The following is a 6,000-nucleotide window of genomic DNA, read 5'->3' as shown; positions in this document are numbered from 1 at the left end:
AATGAAACAGGAAAGTACCGCAGTGTAATCCATTTATTTCAACAAAGTAACTGTATTCTGAATACCACCTTTTTAAACGGTAACTGTAACGGAATACAGTTACTCATATTTTGTATTTTAAATACGTAACGGCGGTACATGCATTCCGTTACTCCCCAACACTGCCCCTTCTTCACACACATCTCCCTGGACTCCCTGGATTTTGGTAATTGAGATTGTGGGTCATTTTGAACGTGAACTTTGTACATTTAGAAGGGTGCACGCAGGTAAGGTTGTTTTTTTTTAAAGTGATTACTGTGATTGTACGTCAGGGTTGTTACTGAGGAAAATACTGGTACCAAAAAAGAGAGCCTTTTATTTGTAATGTTTTTGTATGTTTGTCATTTTCTTTCTTTTGTTTTCTGGGTGAGTAAAATACAAAAGCCGGCGTTTTCAAAACTCGCAGTTGCCTGAGTCTCATTCAGTTTGCCTCTCCTGTACATAGTCAAACCTACTGGTCCAAAGCAGTGAGCTCTTTTGCATCAAAATTGGGTGAAGCACGTTTTGATCTTAGAGCAGTGGTTCCCAAACTTTTTTTGCTACGCCCCCCTTGGTTTTACAAGACAAATGTTGCCCCCCCCCCCCCCAGCACAAACACATCCTCCACACGCCCATATTTTGCTCCATTGCGGTTTATTTCACACCTAAAACATTTAGTAAACAATTAAGCAAATACAAGTAATCTGCAATAAATTACAGGTAGAAATAAAATACACTACTAACTCTTTTACGCTACGTCCACACCTACACGGGAATTTTTGAAAACGCAGCTGTTTCGTCCACATAAACGGCGTTTCCAATCACAGACAAAGGAGATTTTTTAAAAACTCCTGTTTTGCGTTTCCGTGTGGACGAGGAATACAGAGTTCGTCACACAACGTCAAAGGTATGTGCCTTTTTTCACGTCACGCTGTGGCCACGTTATTGTTTACATGAGATGAATTGCAGAATGGCAGATAGAGACAAAACACTGTTAATCTGACTGTCTGCAGGTTTTACACGCAGTTATTGTCCCTCCATTTACAAAGGCAGAGGCGTCACGGTGTCATTATTTTACGTGTAGTTGTTTTTTTTCTGTGTGGTAACAAACAAATTTCCCACGTGTGGGACTAATAAAGGTTATCTTATCTTATAATTTTCCACACTGCAATCAATGCATTTTTCAAAACATGTCTCTCTGTGCAAAATGGGTTTAAAAACATAAACAGCTGTGGGATCCTGTTTGTCCGTGATTTGAACCGAGGGAACAAATCGTGTCAGGATCAGCCTGATGTTATTTGTATCCCGCTGTAACTTTACTGTATAAAGAGCTAACATCTCTAAAATGTCAGGAGTAGTTAGTCATTACAACAAGTGTTTGTGAACTAAAAATCAAGAATGTGGGATCCTGTTTGTCTGTGATTTGGAGAGCCCAGCGCTGCTCCCGACGTGGGGAAAACCAATTCTGCAGGGAGACCTACCTTGGCACAAGCCAAAGGGAAGATATGCTTCATCATATTTTCTAGTCTTTGGCTTGGAAGGAAGTTGGTTTGGAAACATATTCAGCGATGCTTCATCTCCTGCTTAGCGTTTGTTTGGGCACCCCCTCAAAAACCTGTCCATTATGCTAGCAGTGTCCAAGCATTCTTTTTTTTTTCCCTGTTCATACCGCACCCCCCTTGCAATGCCCCCCCCCCCCCCCCCCCCCCCCCCCCCCCCAGGGGGTGGGCCCAACACTTTGGGAAGCTCTGTCTTAGAGTATTACAGACACATTAGTGTTACACACTCTTCTGGACAAAGACCTCTGATGTTTTGCCTAGAATCTGCTAAATTCAAATTTCTGGTACTTTTGTTTTCTTCTTCTTTCTCCTGATGTTGCTGTCTCCTGGCAACACCTCATCTGTCACAGCTGTGGTGTTCTACTCATTGTCAACCACACATTGTCACTGACTGACTGGTTAGCCAATAGCTGATTTTCTGCCTGAAACTTGGTCACATCCTGGCAACAAGAATTGTGCCATGTTCAAGGTCACTTAATTGACCCTTTCCCATACCGACTCTGAGTTTAAAAGTCAGTAGAAAATCTTGACCATGCCTACATGTCTAAAGGCATTGAGGTGTTGCAGTGTGGTTAGCTGATTAGAACATTGACATGGACAGCATGTTTCTACTCATAACCAAGCGCTCAAATTGCTTTTTGCAACTAGCCTCATTCTTAATTCAGCATATGCACAAGAGACACATCAACTTAGAGATTAGCCAGACGAACAAGATCTGCATCAGATGATGGGCACGCAAGACCAACATTCACGCTGACCAAGTAACACATGGCAGCTCAGTGCTGTAGTATTAACAGAAGAAAGCTGCTAGAGATCTAGAGACTCCAGCACAATGGGAACATTACTAATCAGAATGGCCATAATGACGTAACTCTGGTAGAAGAAAATAGTTTAACTGAACTAGACTATGCCCAATGACAGATGCACTGACAGAGTTTAGGGTGAAGATTGTGGCAAGACTATAGGCAGCTGCACAACTGCCACAACAACAGAAGAAGCTTGGAAGCCAAAAGGAAGCCTGGAAGAATGTTAGTTAGTGGGCTAACAGAGATCCAAAATGGTGTCCCAGTTGACACAACCAGGATGGACAATAAGCCCTACAAGAAAAGAGAAGCAGAGGCAAAGATCATAGAGCCTGTTCTCCAAAAGCTGGTTCAGGGTGTACTCCAGCTGCAAGAGAACAATGGTCAAAGGGCAAAGCCACCCTGACCTAACTAAGCAAAGCTGGTGATCAGATAAATCAGGTGCTTTCACATGAAGTCGTGGTGTTGGCAGCATCTGATAATCTAAAAAGGATGTTTTTCGGGTCAAAAGGATTTTCTTCCACAAAAAATGATCCCCATGAGTGCCACCTACTCTAGTCAGAGACACATCAGATGATGATAAATTGGTGATTAAAAATTGTTGTTGTTGGACTGCGTGATGGCCTTATCCCCGAGAAGCCATCCTGCAAAAGGAGGAACCAGTTAGAAGCTATTTTCAAAATAGCCGAGCAGATTTAATCTCAAATTTAATCTATTTAATCTATGAGTCTGTTGTGGCCAGTGCGATCCTCTATGCTGTTGCATGCTGGGGGAGCAGGCTGAAGGCCGCAGATGCCAACAGACTTAATAAACTGATCCGTAAGGCCAGCAATGTTGTGGGGATGGAGCTGGACTCCCTCAAGGTGGTGTCGGAGAGGCGGATGCTGTCCAAGATAAAGACAATGTTGGATAACACCTCCCACCCACTCCATGACATGTTGGTCAGCCACAGGAGCTCGTTCAGTGAGAGACTGAGATTACCGAAAAGCACCACTGAACGACACAGGAAATCATTCCTGCCTGTGGCTCCCTGTACAACGCATCCACTTAACACACTGTTTGCTGCTACAACTACACATGTTTCTTTTCCAAATATTTATTTATAAGTGACTTATGTATGTATGTATGTGTATATATATGTATATATTGTACTATTCTTAGTTAGCGTATTGTCTGTCTTGCCTTAATGATGGTTTAAAATGGAGCACTGTAACAAAAAATAATTTCCCCCAGGGATCAATAAAGTATTCTGATTCTGATCTGTTTGTCCATGGCTGGCCGTCTTTACTCTCGTTACTCAACTTCTGGAGATGCACACATGCTTCTTAGCAGGGCGAAGCTATGAGCTAGCTGTGTCTAGCAGCAGGATTTTTTTTCCTTTCTTTTTTCCTTTTTCTTTTATTGCAGCTTTCCTGTACTGTCTCTCTATCCCGGCAGCACCACTGCTGGAATTGTGGAGGGAAATGAATTCAATCAGTATCTTTGGCTAATTCTTAGTAAATAAGGAATCATATGCTTTTCCACTACCAAGAACTACAGAAGCCAACCACCTACCAGGATTTGACCAATCATTGTTATGGCTACCAAGGTTCTGCTTGACTTGCATCAATACTGTAATTAAATCTGTCAAAGGTTAGTGTTAAAAACATTGAAGTATTGATATGACGGGCAAGAAAATTGCGGTGGTAGCGAGCTAATCATACTGAAGGCTAATCAACATTTATGTCACTCAAAAAGTTAGAGCCAAGGAAGTGAGTATAGCAATGAAATGTGTGCCGTTAGGGCCATTAGTATAGTTAATTGCTGCTAACACATTATTAGAAAACAGTATAGCAGAGAAGCACATTTCACTTACATGAAAAGAAGTACACACAGACTTCAGTTTTCTTTAATCTATTTTAGTTTGGTAAAATAGGAGTTCAGGATACAGGGGTAAAATACAGGGATACAAAGCCTTTATTGCCACATGGTTAAATTCTTTATCCATTAGTTCCATATCTATTAGGTAAAATACACTAAAAACTACAAAAATTAAAGAATAAAAGGGAAATATGAAAAAGGAAACAGAAATGACCTGAAACAAACGTGTACAGACTGAAAAAACATTTGTAAGATAGATGTATAGAAAAAAAGACTGATTTCCCACATATATTAATGCATGGATCTATCCATGGATCTTATATATAGTACATAGACTACAAGCATGAGATTTGTGGCAATATAGTATAGTGTAAAGTATTCGTTCTATGAATGACTGAGCAAGCGGTTACTGTCCCCCCTTTTTTCCAATAGACCAGTTGAATGAAGGGAGAAAGGAATAAAATCTTTGTGCATGTGCTCCAGTGGCGCAATCGGTTAGCGTGCGGTACTTATATGACAGTATTGGGCTGAGCTATGCCGAGGTTGTGAGTTCAAGCCTCACCTGGAGCATAAACTTTGAGCTCATACTTCTCTGATGAGAACAGATAAATGCTGAGCTCACTGAAAATGCAAACAGACTTTATAGCATCTTCAAAAACAAGCAACATTCAAATAGATATTAAGAAACGCAGAATTATACCTCTCTTTGTTTGTTCTGCTTCTTTTTTGTCGACCAATGTGAGCTATTAACCATCAAGATATAGTTTTTCCTTCAAAGTCAGATTTTTGGCTGTATGTGTGTGTGTACCTTTTTTGTCCTCACACCGCAGGGCGTAAGGCAAATCACTGGTTCGCCAAGTTGGGCAACAATCACCATGAGAAAATGATGTGTGTGAAACTAAGATGATTATGATTAAATGAAGTAAATATTAATCTTGTGTTTAAACTGGGCTGAAGGTTTTTTTTTTTCTTTTTCTGTGTCCCGTTTGGATCTATAGCCATCAGAATTGTTGTCTTAAGGCCAAGTAAGATGCCAAGCGGATTTATTTTACCAAGTGGATCATCATGGCCTTGCCATATTGGTCCATTTGATTAACCTTTATTATAATTATGAATTTATTTTATTTTCGGTTGCTACAAACGGGACAGACATGACTGGGGGATAGGACAGGGAGAAAGAATGAAAGAAAGAGAGGGAGAGAAAGAAAACCAAAGGGGAGAAGAGACGGTGAGAAGGGGGGAAGAAAGAAAAAAAAACAAAAAAACACCTGGGTCACCTGTATGGAGAAAAAAAACAGAAGAGAAAGCAAACAAAAAAAAAAAGCAAAATAATAAATACAGCGCCATCACAATAAACTAGCTAGCAGTAGATATCAGTAGATACTAAATATTAAACGATACTGTGCAACACGCAAGATAGACAGCGCACAATGTGCTTTGAGGCAGCAGCCAAGAAAGCTGTAGTCCGCGTCCGTGAATACCCGTGTGTACACCCGTGTGTACACCTGTGTGCATACCTGTGTGGATCAGCATGCTTGCATTCCAAAGGTTTCTCCATGTAACGATCTGCTAGGGAGTGTGGGGAGCCACAGCCCTGTCCTCCAGGGTATGAAGCAGGTATGGAGGAGATCCAGGCCCCAGATATCCAGAGGCCCCAGAGTACAAGGACCCGAGGAGGCCTCCGTACTTTGGAGGGCCTGAGATGTACCCAGAGAGGTCGAGTCTAAGACCCCACCTGACATATAGACACAGACGAACAG

General features: G+C 41.4%; 1 non-coding gene across 1 annotated transcript; it reads left to right on the top strand.

The window, feature by feature from the left end:
- The first annotated feature begins 4,716 nt into the window (after nucleotides 1-4,716).
- Nucleotides 4,717-4,810, top strand: trnai-uau (transfer RNA isoleucine (anticodon UAU)). Its single transcript has 2 exons — nucleotides 4,717-4,754; nucleotides 4,775-4,810. It is a non-coding gene; the product is annotated as a tRNA-Ile (tRNA).
- The last annotated feature ends 1,190 nt before the right edge of the window (nucleotides 4,811-6,000 follow it).

Source organism: Rhamphochromis longiceps, linkage group LG5 (genome assembly GCF_057381845.1).
Source record: "Rhamphochromis longiceps isolate RC_006_pf linkage group LG5, R_longiceps_female_GT1.1, whole genome shotgun sequence".
Classification (NCBI taxonomy): domain Eukaryota; kingdom Metazoa; phylum Chordata; class Actinopteri; order Cichliformes; family Cichlidae; genus Rhamphochromis; species Rhamphochromis longiceps.
The sequence above is the reverse complement of the archived record's forward strand: the minus strand, read 5'-3'. Positions and strand labels throughout refer to the sequence as shown.